This window comes from Anser anser (genome assembly GCF_964211835.1).
Source record: "Anser anser genome assembly, chromosome: 8".
NCBI lineage: Eukaryota > Metazoa > Chordata > Aves > Anseriformes > Anatidae > Anser > Anser anser.
Window position 1 is genome coordinate 27284600 of NC_139728.1, and position 19217 is coordinate 27303816.

Here is a 19217-nt window from a genome sequence, read left to right on the forward strand (position 1 = left end):
AGAGCTTCCGTGTAATCCCCTAGCACAGAGGCTGTCAGGGTATCAGGCTGGATCCCACTTTGTGGCCTAGAGGTGCAGCCAGGGTCTCCATTAAATTCACCTGTAATGACATCCCCGCTCTGATTGCACAGCCAACACCGACCCCTTTTGCACCACAAACGGAGCTTTCGGGGCTGCTGCAGGGGTCAGCCCAGCACACGGAGAGCTGTGCAGAGAAAACCCCGGCGCTGCCAGCGGGCCCCGTGCCCAGCTCCACGCTGTGCATGCGTGGGCCAGCGATTCTGCCGGGCGCTTTCATCCGCTGGATTGGGAACCAGATGGACCTATTCAAGTCACCTTAAATCTGGTCTTTGGAAACCTGAGACTGAGAAAGCCCTTAAAAAAAAAAAAAAAAAGCCCTCAAACAATAACAACAAAACCAGCATGTGACTGAAAGCTGGAATGAGGCACTGCCAGGATTTCTCTTGGCAACCTGTCATTCTAAGAATCTGCTTCTTGCCGCACTTGTGCGAGGCACATTATTGAACATTTCCTGACTATTTGCCCAGGATGCTATAAATGCTGTCCAAATAGCAGGGTCTTGCCTGCCGCTTTGATACATCTGGCTAAATTGCATTAAGCAGCACGCCAGAGGCTGACGGAGTCCCCACAGGACGTGCTCCGTCTGTCAGACTCTCCAAAGAGCCCGGGTGATGAATGATAGCGCTAACATTAAACAGCTTGCCTGTGATGTTTTTCAAGTGTCCCTCCCCAACAGCTCGCCTGCTGCCCTGTCTTCCAGGAGATAACCCAGCACAACAGAATATTACCTCATTAAGAAAGCTAGCTCTAATTAAAACCAGGCAGGGCATCACCTCCCTTATATTAGCTCGAGGGGTCCACCCTGCCATTTAAATTCCTCTTTAGAAGATTAATGTCCATGCACGTTGAGGAGAGTGACGTTCTTGGAAGCAGTCAGTTCAGAGCACATACTAGACGTGGTGAAAACGGGCATCAACAACGAAAATTGCAATCGCACGTTCTTCCGCTGTTCGTGCCATATTCTGGAAGTCGCGTGTGCGCACGTGTGTCTGTGTGGTTGGGGGGTGCCATACAGATACTGGCTTAGAAGAAACAGAGGAACATGATTTAGCCCAAGCCTCATATTAATACTACAGAGGCATATTGTTTAGGCACAAGATCTGTATGGCCACAACATGCCTGTCTGTACTCAGAGAAACAGGACACCAGCTGAGGAATATCAAGAACAATTCACAGGACACCCATGGCAGAGCCTTCTACAAACATGCTGTCAAATTAACTCCTCTGTTCCTCCCATTACTCCAAGTTTCAGAGTAAAGAACGGCCGGGTAAGAGATGGATTTTGCTGGCCCCTGAATGGATGGAGAGGAAAGGGGAAAATGAATCATATCCTTGAACTCACAGCTCAGTTTTTGTGGCACTCAGGTTTTTCTTCCCTGATGACTCTCTGGTTTATTTTAAACCAAAGGTTTTAAGTTCAAAAATGACTTAATTTGGAATAATTTGAAGCAAGCCAGTAGCCTCACTTAAGTCACTTACTATTTATTTTGCCTTTTATTTCTACAGAACATTTGGTGGAGAGCACTGCCATGATTTGTACAGAATTCCCATCGCAGGGGTGGCTTGACACAGCAGAAGCACTTTTAACTTCGGGATATTGCTGCCACCACCTGACTGCCAAATCTAAGGCCCCCAGGTGATGACCACTGCCCGGGACACAGGCTTCAGGGGTCTCATTCCACGCTGCTCCTCAGGTATGCCAACACAAATAGTTACATTTTCTATTTTCTGCTTCACGTGGCTCAGTTCCTTCAGCTGGTTTGTCACCCTGACACCTCCTGCAGTGGTACTGGGCTAAGTCTGGTGGGTGAAATAATGAAAATGAAAAAAAAAATGAAGCCACAATAAGTGTAGCCTGCACGTGATCTGTAGGACACTGTTTTAAGCAGGACAATAGAAGAATAACTTTCCAACGGTCTTGGCTGTTCACCTCTAACCTCAGAGCACGAAAGCTCACTGCTTTTCCTTTCAGAGGCCCCAGAACCAGCCTGTGTTTCTGATGGTCCACCTAGGAGCCCTGTGTTTGGATGGTGTGTTCAGTTCATATTAAATTGGTCAGCAGCCAAGCTATAAGAGTACCTACGGAGTCACATTTCTTTCAGAGAGCCCAGAGGTCCAGCAGCATTACAGTTATATTCAATATGTGTACAGCTGACAATAGCCTGTTTTAAGAATACGTACTAACCTTATCAGGTGCTGCTTGCTACACTGAATAAGAGTTTCCCAGTTATTCAAATTAAAATTGTCATAAGTTATGATGATTTGTGTACTAAACAGCTTTAATTGTTCACTGATAAGATGATCCCTGAAGCCATGAAAAGCATGTTTAGCAGCCCACTATACTGGAGAACCTTTATAGCACAAAAGATGCATTTTCAGTTTTCAAGCATCAGATAAACAGTCAAATGCAGCTGTCTCTGGATCAGTAGGCTGAAGAGTTTTGTTTGGGGAAGGGAGGCATCACAGGAGAAAAAATACAATTAAGTTATCTATGGGTACAGCCTAGGTTTAGATTTAGAGTTGCCAGTGCTCCATTTCAGTGCAGACTCTTACTGAACCACCTTTCATAATCTTTTCCCATCTTAGACATCCTGTGAAGCAACTCCTCCAGGAACTAAGCTGGGCTTAGACTGTGACCTGAAGAAATGGCTGTCTAAAATCCAAATAGCATGGGCAATAATTTGAGGTCATAGTGGCAATTTTTTGTGAAGAGTGCTGAACAAAAAGAAATATGCTTGGTCAGGGTGGGGTTACATTGCTGCTTAATTAGCGGGTCTCTTGGCCAAAATGTCTAGTATAATCTTAAGCTTCTTCACACATTTAGTGGAAACAGGTATCCTGAAAGAAGGCTACTGATCTGCTGTGCATGTCTATTCCCTAGCAAGAGTTTGGCCCTGAAACTGAGCAAGGGAATTGAGATTTAAAACTGAAACACTAGACTTAATGCTCACCTTAATGTGCACATAGGGACATAAGAATGGATTTCAAGGGGAAGAGCCAGTTTGGAACCTCGCCCAAATCTTTGTCCCCAGTGTCAAGATTCAAGAATGATCAAGTGCAACCAAAAAATAAAAAAAAGGTTTCTTATTTCTGTGCTCTCCATTTCCTGGTCCCTCATTCAAAGTGAGATTGTCAAGGACTGTCAAGTACTCCGAGTACATCTGTTTTCTTGCAAGACCTGAAGTATCAGGAACATCTGGAAGTGCATCAAGAAATCCTGTTATCAGGACATCATCAGTCTAGTTATAGAAGGTCACCTGAAGAGGGCAGGGATCCTTAACAAAGCTGGCAGACTTTTGAGGTACTTCTGTCAGTAGTTACAGGACATTTTCACTGGGCTCTCAGTGCCGTAACTGACCTTACAGCCCCAAGTGGACTCCTACACCTCCATTTATGGTGGTGTTTGGACTTGCAGACAAACTGCTTTTTTTCCCGTTCTTCCTGTTGTGATTATGATCCAGAACTCTTCATGATGCTTTAAGATGTTACAAGTTTAAAAAACAAAACTAACCCAGGCAATAAATAACTTTTTCAGTTTTTCTTTGAATAATCTGCAATAGTCATAAAAATCAAGAGGAAATCATAAAATCCAATATTCACACATGCTAATAACAAAGTGGAAATGACTTTTTAAAACTCTCAACCTCAGTCTGTGTTGCATCCTGCTTGCTAATTCCTTGAAGGATCCCTTAAGGGATATAAGTGGCAAAAGCTCTGGTAGAGCAAACTGCAGCATAAACTTCTCTACTTCAGTGATAAAATCCACACTTCATCCAACACTGACTAATGCCATAGTCTCATCCTCACCTGCATACAAGGTGAAGGCTACAAATTAAACGGTTTCCAGCAATGGAAATTGCTGAAGGAAAGGATGGAACTTGCTGATTTTAGCACTGTGTTCACGTAGATCAATTGATCTTGCACTACAACTATCATAACTTACACGTCTGTCCCTCAGAAATAGGTGCCTCTAGTTTCCAAATTAATCTTGGATTACTAATAAGCTGTAGATCTCCTCTTCCATTCTGCCCATCATAACCTTCTTAGCCACGATATGGTTGGCAATTCTTAAAACATCCTACCTTCTTCCTTCCTAGAACTAGGTCATCTTCCACCATTCAACTGTTTTTCCTGTCAAAATGTGAAAAAAAAACTTTTGATCAAGACATTGTTTCTTCATTGCTTCATCAATTCCTCTAGTAGATAAAGTCTTTTTTTCCCCCCCTCAGAACCTCAGGAGAGCACCAAAGGACATTCCTTCAAGGTACTGTTTTCCAAGCTGATTGCTTGCAGCTCTGCTTAGTTACAGAGCACTTAAAGCATATGAAGGCTGTAACTCCTTAATTTCTTACTCTCTTTAGATCTAGTGTAATGGATTGGATCATTCAACTATTCTCCCCACAAGGAAAGCTGCTACATGGCTCTGCACATACTGCAAAAATGAAGGTTGTAGACTCTTTTACAGTTAACCCAGACCTTACTTTCCTTCTGAGATGACTGTGCAGCAGAATTGACCCCATAAACTGCCTCAATACCATACAATACAGTGGATTTGCAATTTCAGAAGGGCTGTAACAGCCACAGCTCAGGGATATCTTACCTACAGACTACCTTCCTGTTGAAGTTCACATTACAGGAGCATCTTATTGCAGCAGTCTTCAAGAAGCTATCATAGTATGTTAGCATGTCCTTGTTGTGCACAAGGTGGTGTGATGAGAAGCAGAAGTAAGGATGAAACAAAGCAAATGTTGGCTGACAGATGTTTTCTGACAGCAGGACATGGATGATGCACCGTTCTACAAAGAGAAGTCTAGCAAGTCATGGCAGGTGGTAGGTCATCTTATATAGATCTGTCCTGACAAATGCAAATGTTGGGCACATCTGACTTTCTAATGTAGTAGGAGACAGTGTTTTTCTAGCTCTAGTTACTTCACTCTTCAAGGTAATTAGTTTCAGCTGAAAACGGCTACAATCCCTCATGCTGACCTCTTGGCAGACCAAGCAAACACCTGCACTAACCAGTCAGGGTCTTTTAAAAAAAAAAAAAAATTCCCAGTAATACATTAGGCTATTATCAAGATCCAGACTTGTAGGAAAGCTGTATTAGCAAGACCTCCAGAAGTCCTGTTTCTCTGTAAACGAGTAACATCTCACCTGAGCCTCTGACACCAGGGCAGTGCCTGTCACACATATGCACAAGGAGGCATATGAACACCCCGCCTTGACCTGCATGAAGATACCTCCATTACATCATGACACACAAGCTCCGGTCATTCTCCATTACACTAATGCAGAAACTGCTCCACCCCACTTAATAAAGCTTGCTTGAATGTAGCCAGATATTTGTGTTAACTTATGCTGCGAGCTGAGGCCTTTAAATAACATGAGACTTGCAAACAGAGCTGAACGGAGAATGTTTCTCTCATTCCCTGAAAACTGGGAATCTCAAGCATTTTCACTGCTGAGAGTCATTACAAAACCAGGAACAGCTCACAATAGGCTAAACTTATTCCCCTGGGATGTGGTAAAGCCCATCTTCCACCCTGGCCAGGCCTCATTTAAGATATTCTGAGTTGTCTTGGCATTAAGGAATAGACACATTTCTGTGGAGTTTTAACTAAGACATTTTCCAGCAGAAGACATGTCAAAATGTTCCTAATGAGACCTTACAATAGAGTCAATCAGTCATATCGTTTGGGAGGTTCAATGGTTAATTCCAGCTTCCAGTTCTGTTGCAGGCCAGATTTGACACAGCTGGGACTGGTTAAATAAGAAACTTGAGACTTAGGATGACACTGTTGCAGGCCCAAACATTAGCCAGGGCTAATGACAACAGATTTCTCTCCTCTCAGTACCAAAGGTGACAAGGAAAGTAGTCAGGGATGTGTCTTGCTCATTTGCAAATCCAGGACGTTGCAGGCTGTACTGCACAAATCCCCTTGCACAGACAGCCACGATCTCTATGTACAGTGAATAAACAGGGCAGGCTCTTGACCTCAGTTTCTCCCCAATGCTTAGACAGCCTGTTTTAACAGTAACCTTCCAATTCCCACAATCCCCCTCCAAAAGGAAAAGGACTCTTAATTCCCCACAAGTTTCCAGAACATAAACACAACACTAACCTTCAGATAGAAGAATTTATTTGCTTAAGAAAGGTTTTCCAGAGAACGAACTAGTTCCTGACTGTAGAATTAGAGTTTAGCCATATAAACTCACTTTGGGGTCTGTAGTACAGGATATGAACATGAATGAAACATTAAAAATATGAGTTGAGAATAAAAGCTCTCCCTAAATCTCCCTTATTGTATAAGCTGCTATGAATTAAAGCCCTTTCAGGCTGATTTTTAGTCATCAACATAATTATTTAGGAACATTTTCCAGACCAATGTTTTTTACAAGGATTTTAACAACCTGCAAATCAGGAAACTGTAAATCAGAGAAATGAACTGAAATCAGCAATCACAAGGCAGGAGGCCCCCGGCTTGGACTGTGACAGCATGCCGTGAGTAGCTGCAGCTCTAGCTTGCGAACGCTGGGAACTGTTGCTGGAGATAGGTCTGAGCTAAAAGCCACTGGAGCCGGGGACTCAACAAGGCTAAAAGGGTTCAGCTCCAGTGCTGTGAGCTGGAACACTCTTAAATCCTGTTCTCACTGTGGAAGATGGGACACAGCAACACCCTGGCTTTGGATTCTCTCTTCTCTCCAAGCAGGACAAACCTAGAACCAAGAGCCCTTTGCAAGGATCTTCTTCCTTTCCCCAGAATTAATCAGTTCTGCTTTCATATGCCCAACTTGAGGTGATAGGTTTTTGAGCCTTAGGAACAGCAAAGCTTAAGTCTAGTGCCAAAAAAAGATGCTTTCTAGAGGTGCACTCTATCACCTGCGTGGGTCAGCCACACGTTAAAGCAGAACACAGAACCCTCTTTCGTGGTGTAAGTACGGCCTCAGTTTCTCTGGAAAGTTTTTAGGTTTTTTTTTTTTTTTAGCCCACTGAGGCAGTTTATTCACAAGTATTCAACACCTTTAATTCAGTCTTCGTAAATACAGTTGAGAGGCAGCCCTTGGATTCAGTGGCCAGCAATCTGTTTGAAAGGCAGATGTCTCATCTTTGATAAAGGATTCGTGTGCCAGAATCCAAAATCCATCCTGTCCCACTCTTATGACATAGAAGGAAAGTGAAACCAGTGAAGTCCCTGCTCTGTTCTGCCTGGGAATGAAGTGTTATGGTGAATGGCTTTCCTAGGAGCAAGTGCCAGCATGTACAAGTTTAAAGGTGAAATCTTTCATCTGGCTACGAGAGGCTGAGAGACCGCATTACAGGCCTCTGTAATGTCCTGCCATTGAGAACATGGTCATTTTTGCTGACTAAAAGATGCCACAGCTCTCAGATCTCTACTCCAAGATATTCAATACTTCTGACAACCGAAGCATGGATATTCAAAGCCATTTGTACAGATGCCCGGGTTCCTGAAAGTCAGGGCCGTGTACCTTGAAGCATACTACTGTCATCTCCTTAGATCCTGTCTGCAGCTTTCTGGGCTTTAGTTTCATCATCTGCAGAGAAACTAGGGTCTGCTTTGCCAAGCCTGAGAGGTGGTTTTGTGCAAGGAGTTGCACTGCCGAGGTGACTTAGAGCTTCAGAAAGTGGGACACGCTGTGCCTAGAGAAATGCACTAGGATTTGCTACAGGTATTTTAGCTAACAAGGAAAGAAGCAGTGTGCCTACATGAACGCAAAGAGTTTGCTAGAGCAGGACAAGCGAGGAAACCACAGACCTCTTCAATAGTGCAAGATAATAGAGAACTCTCAGTCTTTTTGCTCGAAAGAAAAGGTGTCTGCAGTTACAGGACCTCCCCTGGGCTGGACTTCCAACCTTTCCTATGAGCCAGAAACTAGCCGTGAGTCCAAAAGCATTAAGGAAATATAAAGTTTTATGGTGAGATGTATAGGTCTAGCAAGATTTGAGATTGCTTTTTCACAAGCTCACAGCCCTCAAGTGTCACAGATACAACACAGAGCTCATCCTGTGAGAAGAAAGGGAAACCATATTAAGTCTCAGGCGTAGTCTTCGATCCCGCAAGCATAGGGATTCATTCCCATGGTGGCCTGTCTGAACATAGTTATCTAGTAGTTCAGCAGCTGTTGTTCACTACACTCTTACCAGGACAACCTACAGCAAAGCTTAATTTATTTGAAAAGTTTTCATACATATATGGTACAACTTTAAAAAAGCTTAAGCAAAAGTAAACAATAGCAACATAAAATTCCTATATTTAATTTCCTTCCTAGCTAGTACTTATGTATAAGACATCAAAAGAGCTTTCCCCACAAAAAGAGAAGGAAGTAAAACCCTGCAGAGCTTCTTAAATGGCCAGACCTCTGAGGAAGTCCCAGTGATCACTCACATTTGGTGGTAACCACATACAGGGGGTGTATGAAAGGTGAGGTCCAGGAGCTTCTTTCTTATAAAAGGACTGAGGTAGGAAAAATGATGAGAGGAAAATAAATGAGCTTTATGAGTTTTAATCTTTTCTCAATAATAATGTTTTCATATGACTTTGAGCAGAGTCCTTCTGTCGTTTCTGAGAGGCTGTGTGTTTTTTTTTCCTCATTCTATCTCCAGAGTTTCCCCCAGGCTTTGCTAGTTTCTGTTGCAACACAGAATAGGTTAGTGTTCTCTGAAGCTAGGAGTGGTGGCTCTCACTACTGAACTTCCTTCCATAAGGAAAATGCAGTAGGGTTACCAGGAGGGCTGGCAGCAATTTCTTAAACAGTCTTTTGAAAGTCTTTTTTTTTTTTTAATCATAGCAAATAGCACACACAAAGCTATTCAGTCCTCCCATCTCCTTGCACAGGCTGTCAGAAAAGCTGGCAGCTGCCACAAGGAGCTGAAAAAAAAAATCATCATTATACTCTAGGCAGCTTGAAATCAAATAATATGCGCACACAAAAGGTTTTCATTTCGGAGCTATTGTGCCTGGCTTATTTTGGAGGAGGGGAGAAAGAGACCTATTGTCTCTTAAAAAGCAAAATAGTGGCCTGGTTTGAGTTCTGCAGGAATGGGGTGATCTGTGTGCTATTAGCCGACAGTAAAGACATCCTCTTTGCAGAGCTTGCTCACTGCTCCACTTAGTTTGCAACTGGTAACTGCCAAATCCCCACAGGGTAAGAGGCCTTGCACTCCAGCTGTTGGAGAAGTAATATCCCCCACTGCTCAGCATGATAGGAGAGTAATAAAAACATCATTTCTAATAGGAAAATGATGCTTGCAGAAGCAAATGGAGACTGGCTTGCTTAACAAGGAGGGGGCTTTGGGAAGGACAAAGCCATCCTTAGCAAGCTTGCAGATGAAACCTTGAACAGAGCAAAAAGTGTCACAGAATCCCCCAAATCTAGGCAGATAGTGAAACTTTATAGGCTTTTGTAATAGCTTTATAAAGTCCTGTTAAAATTTTAATTGACCCTCCAATTCTATATGAAAAAGATGTTTAGGAGCTTTCTAGAAGAAAAATACTCCTGTTTTCAAGGAATTACTGCAACTTTGCTCAGAGCCTTCACTTTTGTCCCTGCCTCTACTTTTATAAACAAAAGCGGTTATTAAAGAAAACTACTGGCTGTGGGCACAAAGTATCTACGGTATCTGAGTTCTGTCTTTGTCAAGGGCTTAACGCTGATCAGAACTGTGAGCACAGAGCAGCTGAATGACACTTTTATAAGTCAATTTTTCATTATACAGTCTTGCTTGGGTGCTCTTAAAAATATATAGGAAAGATTGTACCAAACTGTAAACTTCATAATTATTTCATCATGGCCTATCTTGCTCAAGCCTGTTCGTAGCAGCACTCTTCCAGTTACAAAGAAATGGATTTGTTAGGGAAAAAAAATCCACAACAAAGGAGAAAATTTGAGTTTGTTGCATCTGCTTGGTACACAAGCTTAAGGTGTTAATTCTGAAATGATCTCTCTCTGGCTGCCTCATGCACTGAGCTGGTCTGCAGGAGTTGCTCAATATCCGTATGTTTCTTCAGTTAGGCTTTGAAAAAACAACTACACGGTAGGCTTCTTTACCCTTATCTGTCCTGGAAGCCCCTTTGCAAAGAATTGCTCTTGGCAGGAAAAGTGTCAGCATAGTTCAGGCTGATGAGATCACTGCGAATTAATCATTGGCTTTGGTGATATCCCATGCTGCCTTTTTGCAAGAGGGGAAAAATTTGCATCCATTTCCATTTCTTCTTCTTCTTTGCCTTTTTTTTTTTTAATTTGATTTAATGGAAATAGGTTAGATAACAATTTCTTGATTAAAAGAATGGAATTATTCAAGGGGCCTTGCCAAGTTTCTTTTGGGTAAAAGACATAATTGAAAATCCTTATTCTTGAGCTTTTCCACACCCTAACAGGATCAGAGAACTTTAGGTTTGAAGTGGTTTGGAGGTTTGGATGCAATTTCCTCCTGCAGTAAGTGCTGCTTTCTTAAACTGCAACTCTCATGGACTAGGAGGTGCAAATGAGTATAAAGTGAAGTAATTCAAACTAGTCTGAATCTCTCTGCTCAGGTGCATGTAATGCCAAAAGCATTTTTAACATCTTAAAAAGATGTTTCCCTTTTTCCACTTAAATACTCTCAGGCATTAGGGAAAAAAAATCACTTTGTTTGTGTTCAGTTGGTTTTAATGAGGAATCTTAAGCATCGTATCTGGAGCAGTTTGGACTCCCTATGTGTGTAAGCACATGGTGCCTCTTTCCAAGCGAGGCTCACAGAAGCTCTCTTAGTTGAAACACCAGGACAGCAAAAAAACCCTGTAGAGAAAATGAAAACAACTGTAAGATTTTATGTTTTTCATCAGTCAAAACATGATCAAACTAAGAAAATGGAGAGATTGAAAACTAACATTTCAAACTTCTCAATACCAGAATAGAACTTCTTTCTCTGTAGGAATTTGTCATTTGAAAAAGAAGTGACTGCTCCAGCAATGAGCATTAAAGGATCTATTATGATACTGAAATGAACTGGTCTGCTTCCATTCAGCTGAGCACAATGGTATAGGCATGCACTAGTTGTTCATTGTAATGTTGTTTCTAAACCCAGATTTATGTGTAAAGTGGCCTGAAACATCCCCCTCTCTTACTTCTGGGAGATTGAAGCAAAGCTGGCCTTTTTTCACTTGTGGAGAAAAAAGTAATCTTGTTGGATTTCTGATATCTAAGGAGAATGATGTGAAAATATCTTTGGATCAAGCTTGTCACTTACTTGCTTCAGACTGTTTCATATTCAAAAGTTTTGTGAATCTTGGATCAGGCATGTTCCATTTCAGACTATTTCTAAGTTGGCTTTAATAAACACTCAGCATCAAAATCCTTAAAGATTAATGACAGATCTCATACCCAGGCATCTGTGAGTTTCCTTCCTTGATGTTCTGAAGGGTGCTCCCATGACTGCAAGGATAATGTTGATAGGAATGATGAAGCCAGAAATGTCTCCCAAGTCAGACATACTGAAGGATAAAGGGGAAATAAAGCTCAGTTAAATACTGAAAAACAGCCTCAAACCAGCCTGGGGCTGGTTTGAGCCCCAAAGCAATGGGGTAATATGGATAGAGGACCTCCAGGGAGAAAGGACTGGAATTTGGAAGCATACAGCTTCTGAGTTGAAGTAGCCAGAAAGCCTCTAAATTATATGAAACAAGTAAAAAAGTCTCATACGCAGCCTTGTTTATTTGAAAAACGAGTATCTCCTACTTATTTTTATAATATAGGAAAGGAACACCAAGTCAAAGGACTGGGCCTCCATAGTATCGTGTCGTTCCAAAAGCTGTCTGTGTAATTCCCTGCAGAAACATACTGGGTTGTAAAGACTCAAAGGCATGAAGTGGGAAAAGCCTTTCTATAAGTGATAGTGTTCAAAAGTTCTTATTTTTGAAGCTATCATTGAAAATCTCTTCTTTTCAGGATAAAAGGAGAATGTACGGTTTTGATCATAATGATTTGTACGAACTTACATTAGAAGCACACAATGAAATTAAAATTGCATTCTATGAGGAATGTAAAAGGATAAAGGGTTACTTTCTAAAATACAGCACCAAACTTCATGGCTTTAAATACTGCAGCGGTGAGTTAGTTTTGCAATACCTAACACAGTTGTGGAGACCACTAGAAAAAAATTTGTAAGCTTAAATGGAGCTGCAATCAGTCTGACACTGTATTTATTTACTTACCTCCTGTGACCTTCTGTGATAAAACGCACGAGCCCACAAGACAAGACAGAATACTTGACATATCCAGAAAACCCAGGTACTGCTGATCAGATCTGGGAGCAGGTTTAAAAGGTTATAGAAACTTGTTGTTAGTGATTGGGAGATTTCTTAGAAACATGGAGGGGAAACTTGCAGCTGAAACTTTAGGTGTAGAAGCCAAGAGGGCTATTGCAGAGACAATTATTTGTGTTTAGAAGGAGAAGCCACCTTATGCTGAGAATTGCAATAAAGCTGAAGGACGAGTTAAATGACGCACCGGATAATAAAACACAGTAGAGATGACAGAAAAGAAAAGTATTAATAATGTGAATGCATTTTACAAGAATATCCATGTGTGGAGGAGTGAGTGAGCATGATTAAGGACAAAAGTGGAAATTATAGTGTAACTATAAAAAGATAGAGAAAATACTGTGATCTCTTTAATAGTGAGGTGGAAAAAAAGAGATACTGGCTGTAATCCAGACAGCTCAGCTGTTTTGTAGAAATACCACATTTTGAGGAGCTTTGAGAGACAATTACAATTCTCAGGACCAATAAAGCACCAGGGGCTGATAGTGTTCCTGCTGCATTATTGAAAACAGGAGGGCCTACATGAACTCAAAGACTTTAGAAACTGATTTGGTTTGGAAGCTTGAAAAAATTCCAAGTGAATATGCCCACGTCTGAAAAAAGGAGAAAACAGAATGGAAGAAATATTGCAGCATTCTTCGTTCTCTGTACAGCCTAGTTTGTCCAATCTGCTTTGTAAAGAGACTTATTTTTCACAGAGGGGAGAGGCTTGATCCATGAGCTGCTCAAGAGAGGGCAGGAATGTGATCAAGATATACATATCTTTCTGCGTACGCATATATGTTTGCTCTGTACGTGTAGCTTTTATGGAGCTTTAAGAAAGTCCTTGTATATTTCATAAACTGACTCTCAGCAGAAAAAGGATTTGCATAGCTTGAAACAAATAACAGGAGGGTGCAAATGTGAACTGGTTGAAATGGCAGAGGTTACATATTCTGCTCTATTAGACTTCAGTGAAGGGTTAAGCTAGAGAGATGTTTCGTTCCTGATACTTTTAATGTGACTGCATAGGGATTAATATGCTCGTTGCAAAATTCTCAGATTGGTGTGAATTTAAATGGCTTACATTTGCTATTTGGCCATGCTGGTTAGTTAACTACCACCAGAGGAAATATAGCTCAAAAGAGAGTTGGAGACCTGAAGGTACTGCAAATAAAAAACCAAACTCCAAACAGTGCTTAAATTTGAAGAAAATAAAACCCAGTTGTTAGCTTAAGATCATCTTGGGAAAGCCTCTCCGGGAGTCAATAAATACTCTAGATTATGTTGATGTTAAATGCTTTGAACACCTCAGAGGAAACGAAGGCTTGTTAAAAGCCGGAATGAGGTTACTTTTTTTCTGCAGGTAACTCTTAAGTCCAAAATAAGGAGAGAGACCAAGCTGCAGAGATACAACAGTTGGACCTTTTTTAAGATGGAATAATGACAACTAAATATCTTAGATCAAGTACTGAGATAGATTTTTGGAGAATGTGGGGCAAAATGTGTAGAGAAGATTTAATAAAGATGGGCTTGAAGTCTATAAAGAACCTAATATAGTAAAGGTAGTGAGATCCCTCGCCATTTTGCTGGCAGAGCCTACATTTGGGATGATGGAAGACAGAACAGCTGAGCATTTCTTGGAAGGCTGTTCTCATGGTATTTGACCTGGGTGCTGATCAAAGAGACAGATATTACTGAGCATGACCAAGGGCCTTTAATGTCTATTAGTAGCGATGGAGAAGGAATGTCCTTGACAGCCTTAGCAAATCATGAAAAGAACCAGAGATTTTTGGGATGTGTAGAGCTAGTAAATAAGTAACTAGTACTGTATTAAAAGTTGGATGTCACAACAGTGTTTCTGTAATAGCAGATGGGATGCAGTAAGAGTGCACCAAGGATTTCTTACGGAGGAGGCTGGAGGATAGATCCGACCCAATTATTTTGCATCGATGTAGATATGAAAACCAGGCCAAAATGCTTGGGAGGATATAAAAAAGTTAGAGCTGTTGCACTAACAACTGTGAGAGAAAGCAGTTTGGCTGAAAGTCCGGACACTGATCTTTGGAAGGATTCTGATGGTTGGAGTTGTTTCTACAAGTTTTGAGCTGTGTTTTGGTTTTCATGTGAATTCTTAGATAAAAAGTGTCATGCTGTAGATAAGGAGCTGTAAATGCAAAAGACTTGGATAATTCTGATATGAAAGTTTGGCCTTGAACCATTTCTTCACTTAATTCTTGTATTCTAACCTTCTCAACTGCTAGCACAACATTTTTATGACTTGGACTAACTTTTCATGCCATTCAATGATTTAAGGACTTCTCTCCTTAGCTAGCCTGAAAATAGCTGTTCTAGGATATGAGACAAAGTTCTCTAACGCTCATGGAAAGACTTGTGGATGAGGCTTTGTCATATGGCTGGTTCTCAGGACCAAAGATTTTCATGTTGCTCTGCTAGGTTTGAACTCTGGATGTCAATCTAGTTTTTCATTTGTTAAAACTTTTTATTCTACACCGACATTTAGTCTGGTCAACATTCAGTGATGCCGCTCCAGGTGACTGTCTTGTTGTTCTGGGAAGGTCTGATTACATCTTTCGGGAGCAGATGTGTAGCATTTCCCAGCTCCAGAAATACTTTGGTTTAAATTCCTTAATGTTCTGTGATTGTATGTCAGTCTTCTTTCCCCGTATCCTTGCTTGGCAAAAAAAACCCCACAAGCTGTTTATAGCTACATATATAGGTACATGCAGTTATTACATATACATATACATACATATGTAGATACCTGTATATATGTTTATAGGTACATATAAAAACATTGTCATATATATGTGTATATATGCATACACGCATATAAAGTCTCAATTCATTCCTTTGTGATCTCCCTCTCAGCTCGTCATGCTGTCTCTTTGCTTGTTCTGTCACAGTCCCTCTTGCAAAGGTTTTCCAAGTCAGAAGGTTTCTCTGCATCCTACTTCCTCCTTACAGTTTTAAAAAACAAGTTGTTCTTCCTCCAGTGACTTTTGTTCCCATGACTCTTTCTCAGACTTTTGCATTAGCCATTAGTATCCTGTTGCCCCTGATAGCTCACTGAACTTGGTCTTGAGTCAATGGTCTTGTTTTGAGCCGATTAGCAAAGATTTCCTTTTCTTTATCAAAGCTAAACAAAAACAAGGAAATTAAATTAAATACAAAAGTATGTTTAAATAACAGTAGGGTTGTGACATGAGGCAGGAAGCTCAAAGATAAGGCTGATGATCTGCCCAGAACTTCGGAGTGGAGAGGCACTGTTGCAGGAACGAAGGGCAGAATGTCAGCCATCATATAGCATTTTTGTGGGGTTTAATCAGTTGTCTATCGGAGCAGCGATTGTCTGAAGTAAGTAAGAAAATAGCATCTATTGACTGGTCTGGGAGGAAGGGGACGTGTAATCTTCCATTGCACTTAGCACTGTCATTCTCTGCAGGCTGAGATCTGAATACCTTAATGCAGCGGATATAGCATGTGCGCTGTGGTCAAAGATGCAGGAAATACAGCCACAAAGATTTAAAAGGACCTATGAATGATTATCCTCACAGTGTTGCTCATTCATGAATTGATGAGATAATGTCTGTTTGACATTTCAGGTTACTTCTAAGGCAAGAAACATTGCTAAACTGGGCACCTTTTGTTGACTTTGCTCAACAACTTGATTGCTAATCCTTTTCAGATAGTTGCTTTTGTAGCCTTGTACAGAGACAGAGTGAAAGCATTAGTTTATCCTTCCCTTTCTTTCCATGATTTCCATGAAAAATAAAAATTGTATCTGTACTTGCTCTTAAAGGAGCTGGATTATTGTCGTGGTTGAAAACCTCATTTTAGTAACTTGAGTACATCTATTGTAGATTCCTTCAGATTATAAATTACAGTTATTAAGTGACCATTCATCCTGAATCTTATGGAAATTTTTCATACTCCCCCTCCATGTGGGTGTTTGCTAATTTGTGTCCGAGAGCTTGATAGAGTAGCAGTTGAATGCTGAACAGCTTGAAGTGCACCGAGTTGTCCTGCTGGGATTCCCTGGGGGAGAAAGGTTCAAAGTTAGCTGGAACTCCTAAAACGCAAACACTTCAATGAAACAGTAAGAGAAAAAATTGAGCTTCAGTGCTCCAGAAGCCCTCGTCTCTCTGGTAGCTGTTGGCCAGTTAGACGGATGCTTGGAAGCAGCTTAAAGAGTACAGGAAGGAAGAGAGTTGGAAAGCTGACAGCTCATAGGAAGATGTTGCTCATGTGCAAGATGTGTTTGGCATTACAGGCTTGAAATATATGCTCTGCTAATTCCCTGTAGTTTTGGTTCTTACAGCCTCTGTCCTAAGCAGAAGTTATGATGCTCACGTGTTCATCAGCAGACTGAGAACCAAGTGCAGAGTTGAAGATGGCCAAAAGAAAACCGTTCTTTATGCTAGCAAATCTTTGGGCATGGACACATAGGAAAAATTGTGAATAACACACAGTAAGAACTGCAGGTCTTCTGTCTTCCATCTACTCTTATAAGGCCTATGGTAAATCTTCCTTTCTAAAACCTGAGCCTGAGTAATCTGCGCCCCTAAATTGAGCATCTCCATCATCCTGCTATATGTGAGTTCATTTAGATTGCACTCACTCTAAATATTTCTTTGGGTATGTTTTTATTTTTAAATAATGTGTTTAAAGTTCTCTCAAAAACCAGACTATAGAATAAAAGTTCAAGGGATGGCCCTCAGGGCCATGCTCTTTGTTGAGGTCCTGCTGTCGGATGGCTGCCAGGACAAAAATGCTATAGCTTTGGTAATAAGGATAAAAGGAACTCAAAGCATGAACTAAGCCCCTGACTCACTATAAATTCGGTGTCGTTTGCTTCTTTCAGGTTAGCTGAGCACTGGCAACTCCCAGCATTTTCAGTTTGGAGGTATTGCAGATGTTGTGTCCTGGGAAACTTTGACTTAGTTACCCATTTTGGTAAAGTGCATGGGCCTGAAGGGACTGTGAACATAGCCAATCTCATATAAAAGTATGTTGAGGTCCTGGGATGCAATATATCCCATGCTTTAAAAACTAAAAGGGTAGATTTAGATTAGATATTTGGAAGAAATTCTTTACTATGAGGGCAGTGGGGCACTGGAGCAGGCAGCCCAGAGGAGCTGTGGGTGCCCCATCCCTGGTGGTGCCCAAGGCCAGGCCGGGTGGGATTTGGGCAGCCTGGGCTGCTGAGAAGGGTCCCTGCCCATGGCAGGGGGTGCAACCAGGTGGGCTTTGAGGTCCTTCCAACCCAAACCATTCTCTGATTCTTTGATTATTTATATATATAAACAAAAAATGCTTTAAGAATGAGAAAGGTAGTTGCTCTCCTGGAAGGCTGACCAGTCAGAACACACTGGGGCAGGTTTGGTGGAGAGATGCATCTGGTGCACCAGCCCCACCTGGATCTCTAACATCACCCTGTGCAAAGCAGGTGGTGTCAGGACATAAAGGTTCTTTCCCTTGCTTATCTGTGGCTGTTATCAGGTGAAGCCCCTGCTGGAATGCTGGCTAGTGGGATTGAATGCATACCAGTGACCTGTAAATTATAAAAATGCCTAAGGCTTGGGACCACCTGGAAGAGGATGTTAGGGAGAAATAGAGATGACTGATGACTTTCTCTGTCTTTTTTTTCTTTTTTTTTGTTCTCCTGATTGTTGTTGTCACTCCAAATGCCAACCCTCACAGCCTTATCCTGCTCCATCTCAGCGTTAGTTTAACAGAGTGGATGGTTTCCTTTGCCTGTGGCAATTCAGGGCTCATCCATCTGGAAAGACGTGCCACAATGTGTGTGAGAATTCGTCTCGGCAGGAAGGAATACCAGTTACTTCGCCTTAATGATTGACAGAGTCCCTGTAATTATAGCTACACCAGCTGATACCCTGTGTGCTTTCTCCTCCCTGCAGCCAATTTGGATACATCCTGTGTGTTTGTATTTGCATTTTTTCCCTCTCACTGGAGCAGAGAGAGGGTTATTGAAAAGGTGTTTTGATTCACTCTTCTTCCTGTGCAAACCACTATGTCCTTTGTGGCATTTGTTCACAGGAGATCTTTTAAAACTGAAGGAAGAGAGACTCTTTGGCAGATAAGGCCACCTTGTTGTTTTTTGCTTAGCTGATCCCCCCCAGTCCCAGTGGAGGATCCCTGATCCCTCTCTCTGACCCCTGCTCCCTGTTCTGCCAGTATCAGATTTTCTGTGCATGACTGGAAGTTCCCTCCTGCTATGCTGCTTCGAGTTTTTGTTCTCTTATGGGCACGCAGTGCAAAGAGGGGACCAACAGGAGGAGCACCCGGAGGAGAAGTGGGGATGGCTGACTCAGGAGCAAGCACACTCCTTCCTCTGTCACAGTCCAAAAAAACCAAAAGGCATCATGGGGGAAGTGTCCCAAAGCATCGGCAGAGAGTATTTATGAATTGGATTCTCCAGAATACTCTCGCTGTGAGGTGGTGACCAAAAAAAACCTCTTTAAACAGCAGAGTCATGTGAAGGCCCAGAGCCTGAGACTGATTCCCATTTGGTTTTCGTTATTTAATACAAGTTAGATTGACAGAAAGCTCTTTAATGAAAGACCTTAAGAAAGAACATATTGTTGATCTGGAAAAGCTGATAAACAACTGGCAGCCATGCATGGCATTTTCATGCTAAAGCAACATAAAAAGATTCCCTCCCCTTTCCCCGCCATGCCCCCTTGTTTCTTTTTGCAATAATGCGAACACATGTTTTGTCCCCATGAAAGGGACGTGATTTTGATCAAGGCTTTGGCATGTCCAGCGAGCCTAGAGCAATTTTTTTGTGTTTGC

General features: G+C 41.7%; 1 long non-coding RNA gene across 6 annotated transcripts in view; it reads left to right on the forward strand.

Moving 5' to 3' along the window:
* LOC310903429 overlaps positions 1–19217 on the forward strand; it is a 334064-nt gene that overhangs the window by 35099 nt on the left and 279748 nt on the right. For all 6 annotated transcript variants that reach the window (XR_014587518.1, XR_014587519.1, XR_014587520.1 and 3 more), the window contains one exon: positions 1588–1775. This is a non-coding gene — a long non-coding RNA (uncharacterized lncRNA). The remainder of the gene's footprint in view (positions 1–1587; positions 1776–19217) is intronic.